We start from the raw sequence: 13,740 nt of genomic DNA on the forward strand, positions 1-13,740 counted from the left end.
TAACTACCAAGATTCCCGACACAAACAACAGCACTGTGCTATTTAACAATATAAAGCTTAACTGCTTCTTCCAACAGGGTGCCATTTATTTGACTGCATATGAGAATATCAGAAGTGAGACATTAAATTAAAAACACAATGCTGAGTCCCTTGATACTAAATATGGCCAATCAATGTCAATGATAGCTTAGATATGTTGCAGAAGCCTTCGCAGGCTAAATCACCGCTGAGTAGAGACAAAAGCTTTGGCAGGCTTTAGAGTGAAAGTCAATGCAATCTGTAACACTAATGGCTTTTCAGTGAGATAAGCTCATTCATTTTAGCATTCAACACAAATTCCAATACGTTCGATACAGGGGTAAAATGAAAACTGAGCTGAATGATTGCCCTCATTTTTAACACACCCAAACCTATGATATCAATTTCAGTTCAGCTTCTCTTTTCAGAAACACAAACACAGACTGATATATCTTTACTACCGCAGGGCTTCTGTACTGAAGCCAAAGTGGCTAAAGTGCATGCTGGCTCTTTAGGTTGTGCTTGGGATAAAATGACTTTGAAAAAATATAATTCTATTAAGAAAAATATACAGTAAAAAGAACAGGAGCTGAAGCGGTTCAGGAGACACAGGTATATAATGCTCCTTGATACACTCACTGCTCCAAGCATTCTTCTGTTTACTCACCACCAAAAATGGGCAGTAACACGTTACTGTAATCCGATTCCTTTTTTCAAGTAATGAGTAATTAGATTACTCAGCATGCTTACGAGAACGTAACAGTAATCATTACTGTTACGTTCTCGTAAGCACGCTGCGTTACTAAACCGTGAATTTGTTTATGATAGTGTGTCATGACAATGACGTAGAAGCATGCGACGTCTGTGCCGTGGTAGCAACAGGCTTGTGTAGATCAATAATAGAGGGCGGGAAAAAGTATGACCGTGCAGCGTTTTAAGCTTGGAAGTACTGACATTACTTTGAGTTTGAATCTGTAGAAATCTTCTGGTGTACACTCTCCATTGGAAGAAAACTTGTTTCTACAGTGAAAATTTAACTTCAAATTAGGCAAACCTCCACCTCCACTCCTGCTAAACAGGTGAAAATAGATTTAAGAGCGACGGGACTTAGTGCTGTTGAATCTTTGATTTTATTTCTTTTTTGCTGTTATTTAATCGCATCTATTTGAAATAGGGAGTGTAAACACAAAAAATTATTTTATATGCTGGAATATGCAGAAAATAGGTTTAAAGGTTAAACAAATGTCTTCAAGTCAGACACTGTTGCACATAATTTAATTTTTGCTTGATGCATAAAGTTAAAGACTAAAACTAATAAAACAAATTTTAAAAAGAGACTTTTTCATGTGTTTCAATTTTATATGATGGATTATGCAGAAAAAATAGAATTGGGCTGAAAGGTCTATTGCTTTATTATGTGTTCAGGTTGTGTATCATATTTTTTTAAAAGTAACTAAGTAATTTATTACTTTTGAAAATAAGTAATCAGTAAAGTAACAGGATTACTTTCTTGGAGAAATAATTAGTAACTAATTACTATTTTCAAGTAACTTGACCAACACTGCTCACCACCTTCAAGTCAAATTTTCTTTTTCATTCTTTTCTTTTACTTATTCATTTATTTTTTTGCTTTTTTTTATCTTACCTTAGGTTTCTTAGGTTAAGGTATTCTTATACATTGAAACCATAATATTATCTCTAGATGCAGAAAAAGCATTTGACAGAGTTAATTGGAAATTTTTATTTGCAACTTTACACAAATTTGGTTTTGGAAACTCTTTCATAAACTGGATAAGAATATTATACAATTCCCCAACGGCTCGTATCAGAACAAATGACCAGACATCCTCCAGCTTCTGTCTCCTGAGGGGCACCAGACAGGGATGCCCACTCTCCCCTTCACTTTTTGCAATTTTTATCGAACCTCTAGCAGCAGCATTTAGACAGGCTACAACAATTAAGGGCATAAAATGTAAGAACATAGAACATAAAATCAGTCTCTATGCGGATGATGTGTTGCTTTTTCTGCAAAACACACAAACCAACCTCTCTGAGGTAATTACTTTAATAAACTGGTTTTCAAGAGTTTCAGATTATTCAATTAACTGGCCAAAATCTACAGTTCTCCCCATTAACTGCTCCTTCCATAATTCTTCCTCTGCCCCACTGCAATCCGGAAATATTAAATATTTCGGTATTAATGTCTCTCCTAAGCTTTCAGACTTAACTAAACTAAACCACATCCCACTTCTAAAGAAAGTAGAAGGCGATCTGACTAGATGGAAATCTTTACCCATATCACTCATGGGAAGGGTCGCCACTATAAAAATGATGATCTTGCCAAAAATAAATTACTTATTTTTGATGATCCCTAACAAACCATCACAAGATTGGTTCAGATCTCTGGATTCATATATTTCCAAATTCCTTTGGAAAGATAAACCCCCGCGTATTAGCTTAAAAACGCTACAAAGAACCAAGGATAGAGGAGGATTAGATCTGCCTAATTTTCACCAATACTTCTTAGCCAACAGGCTTCAGTTCATCTCAGAATGGTTAAAACATACCTTCTTAGTTGAGCCCTGGCTAGATGTTGAACAGGCACTATGCAAGGATCTAGAGATTTCAGACCTACCATTTATTAGCTCAAACATCAAAAGACATGAATGCTTTAAAAGTATCAACATCAGCTTTTCTCTAACAGCATGGTGGGAGTTTCTAAAAATAACGGAGTCTTCATTAATCCCATGCAAACGTACACCTATCTGGAATAACCCTGACATATTACAAAACAATAATATGATTAATTTCCCAGAATGGAGTTGTAAAGGAATTTTTTTTTTTTTTTTTTTTTTTTTTTTTTTTTTTAAATGACATCAGAAACAGCAGTATGCGACATTACGTGATGGCAGAGCTTCAGTTCATCCTTTGTCATTTTTTTTTTTTTTTTTTTTTTTTTTAATAAATAGGACAGGGGGAATGAATGAGAGAGAGAGGGGGAGAGAAAGAAAGAAAACCCAAGGGGAGAAGAGACGGTGAGAAGGGGGGGGAAGAGAGACAAAAAAAAAAAAAAAAAAAAACTCCTGGGTCACCTGTATGGAGAAAAAAAACAAACAAACAAACAAACAAACAAACAGAGGAGACAGCAAACAACAAAGAGCAACATAATAATAGAGAAAACAAAGCACCATCACAATAAACTAGCTAGTCATAGATATCAGTATTTACTAAGTAATAAACGATATTGTGCAGCACGCAAGATAGACAGCGCACAGTGTGCTTTGAGGCAGCAGCCAAGAAAGCTTTAGTCCGCGTCTGTGAATACCCATGTGTGCATACCTGTGTGGATCAGCATGCTTGCATTCCAAAGGTTTCTCCATGTAATGATCTGCTAGGGAGTGTGGGGGGGCCACAGCCCCGTCCTCCAGGGTGTGAAGCGGGTATGGAGGAGATCAAAACTCCAGACATCCAGAGGCCCCCAGAACACAAGAGACCATGGAAGACCAACAGAGGGGCAGCCGCGCCACTGTTCCAGTAAGAGCTGAGGAGAGTCCCAGACGAGGGCTCACTCAGCAGCCGCGGAGCAGAAGCCAGGGGGGGTTGCAGTGACGCGCCCGTGAGCTCCGCCGGCCCCCAGCTGCGCCTGAGTGACCGAGCCCTAGGCCGAGAGGCCGGGGGCACCCCACCTCCAAAGGGGCCCGAGCGAGCCCCAGGCCCCAGGCCCCGACAAGCGGCCGCCAAGGAGTGAGCCGGTGTGTACCCGGACGCCCACCCCCAGACACAAAGAACCACCAACACACCGACACCTGAGGGAGTCCGCCACCGGCAGGGGAAGTGGTGGTGGGTGGAGATAGGCCTCCAAACCTTGGAGGGCCTGAGGTGTCCCCAGAGAGGTGGCGTCTGATACCCAACCTGACATATAGACACAGACATACAGGCACACACAGACACAAACATCCATTCCCACCCTCATGCTCTCATATGCACTCACTCCACACTCAACCAACGTGGAGACAGACATAAAGAGACGCTGTACACACAATCACACTCCCCAAGCGTACTCTACAAACCGGGTCTAGGTACCCTTGCCCCTGGAGGGGGGAATTGCACCCAGACCCAGGTGGTGTTACCCTTTTCCCTGCGGTGGGGAGAGGCAGACCACCCCGACTCCGCAGCAGCAGGGAGGCCCCACACCCCAGACCGCAGTCGGACGGCCAACTCCTCCTACTAGCCCTCCCGCTCCAGCAGGCCGCAGAGAATGGGGGTGGGAGAAGACTCCAAACCTCCCTCCACCCGCTCATTGTAGTGTTGATGCATATGTGTTCTAAGGTGCAATTAAAACCCAGGAGGGCATGGAGCTACCTGCCAAGGAGCAGCAGGTAAGCGCATAGTCCCTCCTGCTAACCCTCAATGACTAAGTGTATTTAAAATTGAGAGGTGGGCAACGACGTCAGGGGTGAGGTATACACCCTGATGGTGATTTGGACTCCGTGATTGTGCCCACCCCCAAGATCCTATATGTATGTGTAATGAGAGTGTGAATAATGTGAATGTCTAAGTTGTGGGATAAAATTGAGGCAGAGGCAGCCAGAAGGGGACAGGGGGGGGGGGTAGCCTCCTCTGCACCCTGGTGACATACCCCCACTCCAAGGCCCTGCATGTGTGGGTGGTTGTGGAGGAGCGGGAAGAGGGAGGCAGCTGGAGATGGGGAGGGAAGGAAGGGAGGGGCAGGTAACCCCTCCCTGGGGCCAGCTCCCCCGCTGACCCCAGTAGGCACTCCCACCCTCCGCGACCCGCCAGGGAATGGGGGCCCAGGCCCATCAGACCGGGGCCCAGTGCAGTAGCGCCCCCCGGCTCCACAGAGCCCTGGACAGTCCACCCAACCCCACCACAGAGAAAACTGCACCCACCCCACCAACCACACATCTTCCAGACTACATAAGACGGTAAACGCCCAGGCTGAGATCTTCCTCCACCTCTCCTGTATCTCCCCCTCCTGCAGAGAGTTCCTGAGAGAAGAAAGCTCCTGCCAGATGTGACCATCCCCCCCACCAGTTGAAGAGCCCCCCAGGCGGCTCGATGCACCGGCGGCACCCTGCTCCAGGGCCGGGCCCCCATGCACCCACCCGCCCACAACCCCGGCAACACACCAACCAGGACCCGAGCCCCCGAGGCCCGGCCCGGGCCCCCGCCCAGAGACGGAGCACCCCCAGAACCTCACGCCCATCCCGGACCCACCCAGGGGCAGCCAGGTTGCCAGGTCAGTAACCCACGTCCGTCAGCACAGACCCTCCCCTAGCCCCGCTGCACGCAGCCGCGAGGAAACAGTCACCTGAGAGCCAACAGAGCCCTCAACCGGACGTGACCGCTACCCCGGGTTGAGCCCCCCAAGGAAGATGCCTCCGGGGAACCCCCCGACGCCCTAAGCCTGTCCCTACCCCCTCACCAATCACAACAGTGAAGGCGGGACCAAACTATGACCCCCCACCCCCACTAGGTGATGGAGCTGATAAAAGGGGCCCAGAGCAATTGATCTGATGTGGTGGCAGAGGCTGTGTCAAGACTAATGTAATCTAATAGATAATTTCTATATTGGTTAGAATTAAGATTATTTTTATTTTTCCAGTTCATGAGGACTGTTTTCTTGGCTATGCATAGGGCAGTGAAGATCATATGGGCTATATTCTTTTCTGAAGTGACATTATCTAGGCTGCCCAACAAACACACTAAGGGGGAGGTTGGAATGTTACATTTCAGACATTTTGATAAGTCTTCACATATCTCGCGCCAAAACTTTTGCACTGGTGGACAGAACCAAAGAGCGTGGATGTAATTGTCTGGTGTATTGCCTTGACAGTGTGAGCAGTTGTTGGAAGATGTAAAGCCCATCTTGAACATCTGATGACCTGTATAGTGCACTCTATGAAGTATTTTGTATTGTATTAATTGCAGACTGGGATTTTTAATTAATTTAAAAGTTTTTAAGCAAATCTGAGACCAGAAGTTTTGGTCTAGGTTGACTGATAAATCTGCTTCCCACTTTGCAGTAGGAAGGGATATTGATTCATCTAATTTAGAAAGTGTTCTGTATATTTTAGATAATAATTTGGGGGATTTAAGAGTAAGAAAATGTGCCGCACTTAGTGGTGTTTGTAATTCAACTTGACTGAGGTTAAATTTCTTTTTTACTATGGATTTAATTTGTTGATATTCTAAAAACCTTGTCTTGTTGATCCCATATTGTTCAACTAGTCTGTCAAATGGAATAAATTCTGTTCCCTCTAATATATGTTCTAAGTATTTAATTCCTTTACAACTCCATTCTGGGAAATTAATCATATTATTGTTTTGTAATATGTCAGGGTTATTCCAGATAGGTGTACGTTTGCATGGGATTAATGAAGACTCCGTTATTTTTAGAAACTCCCACCATGCTGTTGTAAAGGAATTAAATACTTAGAACATATATTAGAGGGAACAGAATTTATTCCATTTGACAGACTAGTTGAACAATATGGGATCAACAAGACAAGGTTTTTAGAATATCAACAAATTAAATCCATAGTAAAAAAGAAATTTAACCTCAGTCAAGTTGAATTACAAACACCACTAAGTGCGGCACATTTTCTTACCCTTAAATCCCCCAAATTATTATCTAAAATATACAGAACACTTTCTAAATTAGATGAATCAATATCCCTTCCTACTGCAAAGTGGGAAGCAGATTTATCAGTCAACCTAGACCAAAACTTCTGGTCTCAGATTTGCTTAAAAACTTTTAAATTAATTAAAAATCCCAGTCTGCAATTAATACAATACAAAATACTTCATAGAGTGCACTATACAGGTCATCGGATGTTCAAGATGGGCTTTACATCTTCCAACAACTGCTCACACTGTCAAGGCAATACACCAGACAATTACATCCACGCTCTTTGGTTCTGTCCACCAGTGCAAAAGTTTTGGCACGAGATATGTGAAGACTTATCAAAGTGTCTGAAATGTAACATTCCAACTTCCCCCTTAGTGTGTCTACTGGGCAGCTTAGATAATGTCACTTCAGAAAAGAATATAGCCCATATGATCTTCTCTGCCCTATGCATAGCCAAGAAAACAGTCCTCATGAACTGGAAAAATAAAAATAATCTTAATTCTAACCAATATAGAAATTATCTATTAGATTACATTAGTCTTGACACAGCCTCTGCCACCACATTAGATCAATTGCTCTGGGCCCCTTTTATCAGCTCCATCACCTAGTGGGGGTGGGGGGTCATAGTTTGGTCCCGCCTTCACTGTTGTGATTGGTGAGGGGGTAGGGACAGGCTTAGGGCGTCGGGGGGTTCCCCGGAGGCATCTTCCTTGGGGGGCTCAACCCGGGGTAGCGGTCACGTCCGGTTGGGGGCTCTGTTGGCTCTCAGGTGACTGTTTCCTCGCGGCTGCGTGCAGCGGGGCTAGGGGAGGGTCTGTGCTGACGGGCGTGGGTTACTGACCTAGCAAACTGGCTGCCCCTGGGTGGGTCCGGGATGGGCGTGAGGTTCTGGGGGCGCTCCGTCTCTGGGCTGGGGCCCGGGCCGGGCCTCGGGGGCTTGGGTCCTGGTTGGTGTGTTGCCGGGGTTGTGGGCGGGTGGGTGCATGGGGGCCCGGCCCTGGAGCAGGGTGCCGCCGGTGCGTCGAGCCGCCTGGGGGGCTCTTCAACTGGTGGGGGGGATGGTCACATCTTGCAGGAGCTTTCTTCTCTTCAGGAACTCTCTGCAGGAGGGGGAGATACAGGAGAGGTGGAGGAAGATCTCAGCCTGGGCGTTTACCGTCTTATGTAGTCTGGAAGATGTGTGGATGGTGGGGTGGGTGCAGTTTTCTCTGTGGTGGGGTTGGGTGGACTGTCCAGGGCTCTGTGGAGCCGGAGGGCGCTACTGCACTGGGCCCCGGTCTGATGGGCCTGGGCCCCCCTTCCCTGGCGGGTCGCGGAGGGTGGGAGTGCCTACTGGGGTCAGCGGGGGAGCTGGCCCCAGGGAGGGGTTACCTGCCCCTCCCTTCCTTCCCTCCCCATCTCCAGCTACCTCCCTCTTCCCGCTCCTCCACAACCACCCACACATGCAGGGCCTTGGAGTGGGGGTATGTCACCAGGGTGCAGAGGAGGCTACCCCCCCGTCCCCTTCTGGCTGCCTCTGCCTCAATTTTATCCCACAACTTAGACATTCACATTATTCACACTCTCATTACACATACATATAGGATCTTGGGGGTGGGCACAATCACGGAGTCCAAATTACCATCAGGGTGTATACCTCACCCCTGACGTCGTTGCCCACCTCTCAATTTTAAATACACTTAGTCATTGAGGGCTAGCAGGAGGGACTATGCGCTTACCTGCTGCTCCTTGGCAGGTAGCTCCATGCCCTCCTGGGTTTTAATTGCACCTTGGAACACATATGCATCAACACTACAATGAGCGGGTGGAGGGAGGTTTGGAGTCTTCTCCCACCCCCATTCTCTGCGGCCTGCTGGAGCAGGAGGGCTAGTAGGAGGAGTTGGCCGTCCGACTGCGGTCTGGGGTGTGGGGCCTCCCTGCTGCTGCGGAGTCGGGGTGGTCTGCCTCTCCCCACCGCAGGGAAAAGGGTAACACCACCTGGGTCTGGGTGCAATTCCCCCCTCCAGGGGCAAGGGTACCTAGACCCGGTTTGTAGAGTACGCTTGGGGAGTGTGATTGTGTGTACAGCGTCTCTTTATGTCTGTCTCCACGTTGGTTGAGTGTGGAGTGAGTGCATATGAGAGCATGAGGGTGGGAATGGATGTTTGTGTCTGTGTGTGCCTGTATGTCTGTGTCTATATGTCAGGTTGGGTATCAGACGCCACCTCTCTGGGGACACCTCAGGCCCTCCAAGGTTTGGAGGCCTATCTCCACCCACCACCACTTCCCCTGCCGGTGGCGGACTCCCTCAGGCGTCGGTGTGTTGGTGGTTCTTTGTGTCTGGGGGTGGGCGTCCGGGTACACACCGGCTCACTCCTTGGCGGCCGCTTGTCGGGGCCTGGGGCCTGGGGCTCGCTCGGGCCCCTTTGGAGGTGGGGTGCCCCCGGCCTCTCGGCCTGGGGCTCGGTCACTCAGGCACAGCTGGGGGCCGGCGGAGCTCACGGGCGCGTCACTGCAACTCCCCCTGACTTCTGCTCCGCGGCTGCTGGGCGAGCCCTCATCTGGGACTCTCCTCAGCTCTTACTGGAACAGTGGCGCGGCTGCCCCTCTGTTGGTCTTCCATGGTCTCTTGTGTTCTGGGGGCCTCTGGATGTCTGGAGTTTTGATCTCCTCCATACCCGCTTCACACCCTGGAGGACGGGGCTGTGGCCCCCCCACACTCCCTAGCAGATCATTACATGGAGAAACCTTTGGAATGCAAGCATGCTGATCCACACAGGTATGCACACATGGGTATTCACAGACGCGGACTAAAGCTTTCTTGGCTGCTACCTCAAAGCACACTGTGCGCTGTCTATCTTGCGTGCTGCACAATATCGTTTATTATTTAGTAAATATTGATATCTATGACTAGCTAGTTTATTGTGATGGTGCTTTGTTTTCTCTATTATTATGTTGCTCTTTGTTGTTTGCTGTCTCCTCTGTTTGTTTGTTTTTTTTTTGTTTTTTTTTTGTTTGTTTTTTTTCTCCATACAGGTGACCCAGGAGTTCTTTTTTTTTTTTTCTCTCTCTCTCTTCCCCCCCCTTCTCACCGTCTCTTCTCCCCTTTGGTTTTCTTTCTTTCTCTCCCCCTCTTTCTCTCATTCATTCCCCCTGTCCTATTTATTAAAAAAAAAAAAAAAAAAAAGACAAAGGATGAACTGAAGCTCTGCCATCACGTAATGTCGCATACTGCTGTTTCTGATGTCATTTAGAAAAAAAAAAAAAAAAAAAAAAAAAATTTAAAATACGTTCATCCAGCTAACACCTGATAACCCAGTGTAGAACGGGGAAGACTGAACAGGAAGTGAAAGATTTTTTTTAACTACCAAGATTCCCGACACAAACAACAGCACTGTGCTAGTTAACAATATAAAGCTTAACTGCTTCTTCCAACAGGGTGCCATTTATTTGACTGCATATGAGAATATCAGAAGTGAGACATTAAATTAAAAACACAATGCTGAGTCCCTTGATACTAAATATGGCCAATCAATGTCAATGATAGCTTAGATATGTTGCAGAAGCCTTCGCAGGCTAAATCACCGCTGAGTAGAGACAAAAGCTTTGGCAGGCTTTAGAGTGAAAGTCAATGCAATCAGTAACACTAATGGCTTTTCAGTGAGATAAGCTCATTCATTTTAGCATTCAACACAAATTCCAATACGTTCGATACAGGGGTAAAATGAAAACTGAGCTGAATGATTGCCCTCATTTTTAACACACCCAAACCTATGATATCAATTTCAGTTCAGCTTCTCTTTTCAGAAACACAAACACAGACTGATATATCTTTACTACCGCAGGGCTTCTGTACTGAAGCCAAAGTGGCTAAAGTGCATGCTGGCTCTTTAGGTTGTGCTTGGGATAAAATGACTTTGAAAAAATATAATTCTATTAAGAAAAATATACAGTAAAAAGAACAGGAGCTGAAGCGGTTCAGGAGACACAGGTATATAATGCTCCTTGATACACTCACTGCTCCAAGCATTCTTCTGTTTACTCACCACCAAAAATGGGCAGTAACACGTTACTGTAATCCGATTCCTTTTTTCAAGTAATGAGTAATTAGATTACTCAGCATGCTTACGAGAACGTAACAGTAATCATTACTGTTACGTTCTCGTAAGCACGCTGCGTTACTAAACCGTGAATTTGTTTATGATAGTGTGTCATGACAATGACGTAGAAGCATGCGACGTCTGTGCCGTGGTAGCAACAGGCTTGTGTAGCTCAATAATAGAGGGCAGGAAAAAGTATGACCGTGCAGCGTTTTAAGCTTGGAAGTACTGACATTACTTTGAGTTTGAATCTGTAGAAATCTTCTGGTGTACACTCTCCATTGGAAGAAAACTTGTTTCTACAGTGAAAATTTAACTTCAAATTAGGCAAACCTCCACCTCCACTCCTGCTAAACAGGTGAAAATAGATTTAAGAGCGACGGGACTTAGTGCTGTTGAATCTTTGATTTTATTTCTTTTTTGCTGTTATTTAATCGCATCTATTTGAAATAGGGAGTGTAAACACAAAAAATTATTTTATATGCTGGAATATGCAGAAAATAGGTTTAAAGGTTAAACAAATGTCTTCAAGTCAGACACTGTTGCACATAATTTAATTTTTGCTTGATGCATAAAGTTAAAGACTAAAACTAATAAAACAAATTTTAAAAAGAGACTTTTTCATGTGTTTCAATTTTATATGATGGATTATGCAGAAAAAATAGAATTGGGCTGAAAGGTCTATTGCTTTATTATGTGTTCAGGTTGTGTATCATATTTTTTTAAAAGTAACTAAGTAATTTATTACTTTTGAAAATAAGTAATCAGTAAAGTAACAGGATTACTTTCTTGGAGAAATAATTAGTAACTAATTACTATTTTCAAGTAACTTGACCAACACTGCTCACCACCTTCAAGTCAAATTTTCTTTTTCATTCTTTTCTTTTACTTATTCATTTATTTTTTTGCTTTTTTTTTATCTTACCTTAGGTTTCTTAGGTTAAGGTATTCTGTTAAGACATAAATCTACAACACTGTAGGCTGTTCACATAAGAAAATTTAAAAAATAGACAAAGCAAAAGACTTGAAGCCCAAACACAGGAGAATTAACCTAATGAAGTCACTGAGCACAATAAGTGGTTTGGACAGCAGTACCTTTCACACCAATATATAATCAACTGAAACTTTGTTACCGTAGGTACACCTGTTCAACTGCTTGTTACATAAATATCTAATCAGCCAATCAGATGGTAGAAATTCAATGTAGGCATATACAGTGGGGCAAAAAAGTATTTAGTCAGCCACCGATTGTGCAAGTTCCCCCACCTAAAATGATGACAGAGGTCAGTAATTTGCAACAGAGGTACACTTCAACTGTGAGAGACAGAATGTGGGGAAAAAATCCATGAATCCACATGGTAGGATTTGTAAAGAATTTATTTGTAAATCAGGGTGGAAAATAAGTATTTGGTCAATAACAAAAATACAACTCAATACTTTGTAACATAACCTTTGTTGGCAATAACAGAGGTCAAACGTTTACTATAGGTCTTTACCAGGTTTGCACACACAGTAGCTGGTATTTTGGCCCATTCCTCCATGCAGATCTTCTCGAGAGCAGTGATGTTTTGGGGCTGTCGCCGAGCAACACGGACTTTCAACTCCCGCCACAGATTTTCTATGGGGTTGAGGTCTGGAGACTGGCTAGGCCACTCCAGGACTTTCAAATGCTTCTTACGGAGCCACTCCTTTGTTGCCCGGGCGGTGTGTTTTGGATCGTTGTCATGTTGGAAGACCCAGCCTCGTTTCATCTTCAAAGTTCTCACTGATGGAAGGAGGTTTTGGCTCAAAATCTCACGATACATGGCCCCATTCATTCTGTCCTTAACACGGATCAGTCGTCCTGTCCCCTTGGCAGAAAAACAGCCCCATAGCATGATGTTTCCACCCCCATGCTTCACAGTAGGTATGGTGTTCTTGGGATGCAACTCAGTATTCTTCTTCCTCCAAACACGACGAGCTGACTTTATACCAAAAAGTTCTACTTTGGTTTCATCTGACCACATGACATTCTCCCAATCCTCTGCTGTATCATCCATGTGCTCTCTGGCAAACTTCAGACGGGCCTGGACATGCACTGGCTTCAGCAGCGGAACACGTCTGGCACTGCGGGATTTGATTCCCTGCCGTTGTAGTGTGTTACTGATGGTGACCTTTGTTACTTTGGTCCCAGCTCTCTGCAGGTCATTCACCAGGTCCCCCCGTGTGGTTCTGGGATCTTTGCTCACCGTTCTCATGATCATTTTGACCCCACGGGATGAGATCTTGCGTGGAGCCCCAGATCGTGGGAGATTATCAGTGGTCTTGTATGTCTTCCATTTTCTGATGATTGCTCCCACAGTTGATTTTTTCACACCAAGCTGCTTGCCTATTGTAGATTCACTCTTCCCAGTCTGGTGCAGGGCTACAATACTTTTCCTGGTGTCCTTCGAAATCTCTTTGGTCTTGGCCATGGCAGAGTTTGGAGTCTGACTGTTTGAGGCTGTGGACAGGTGTCTTTTCTACAGATGATGAGTTCAAACAGGTGCCATTCATACAGGTAACGAGTGGGGGACAGAAAAGCTTCTTACAGAAGACGTTACAGGTCTGTGAGAGCCAGAGATTTTCCTTGTTTGAGGTGACCAAATACTTATTTTCCACCCTGATTTACGAATAAATTCTTTACAAATCCTACCATGTGGATTCATGGATTTTTTTTTTCACATTCTGTCTCTCACAGTTGAAGTGTACCTCTGGTGCAAATTACTGACCTCTGTCATCATTTTAAGTGGGGGAACTTGCACAATCGGTGGCTGACTAAATACTTTTTTGCCCCACTGTAGAAATACTCAAGATGACATCCTGAAGTTCAAACTGTACATCAGAATGAGGAAGAAAAGCAATTTAAGTGGCTGAACGTGGCACAGTTGTTGGTGCCAGCTGCTCTGAGAGTTATAACCGGAGATATTACTTTAGTTTCAGTTAAGAATACTTTAAATGGTGCAGCTGACC

At 45.0% G+C, this 13,740-nt stretch overlaps 1 protein-coding gene across 2 annotated transcripts in view; it reads right to left on the bottom strand.

Annotated features, from left to right (window-relative positions):
• Positions 1-13,740, bottom strand: part of grik4 (glutamate receptor, ionotropic, kainate 4) — a 370,076-nt gene that overhangs the window by 188,104 nt on the left and 168,232 nt on the right. The gene's annotated exons all lie outside the window — the stretch shown is intronic.

This window comes from Copadichromis virginalis, linkage group LG14 (assembly GCF_057382275.1).
Source record: "Copadichromis virginalis isolate Kocher_CV1m ecotype Utaka linkage group LG14, C_Virginalis_male_GT1.1, whole genome shotgun sequence".
NCBI lineage: Eukaryota > Metazoa > Chordata > Actinopteri > Cichliformes > Cichlidae > Copadichromis > Copadichromis virginalis.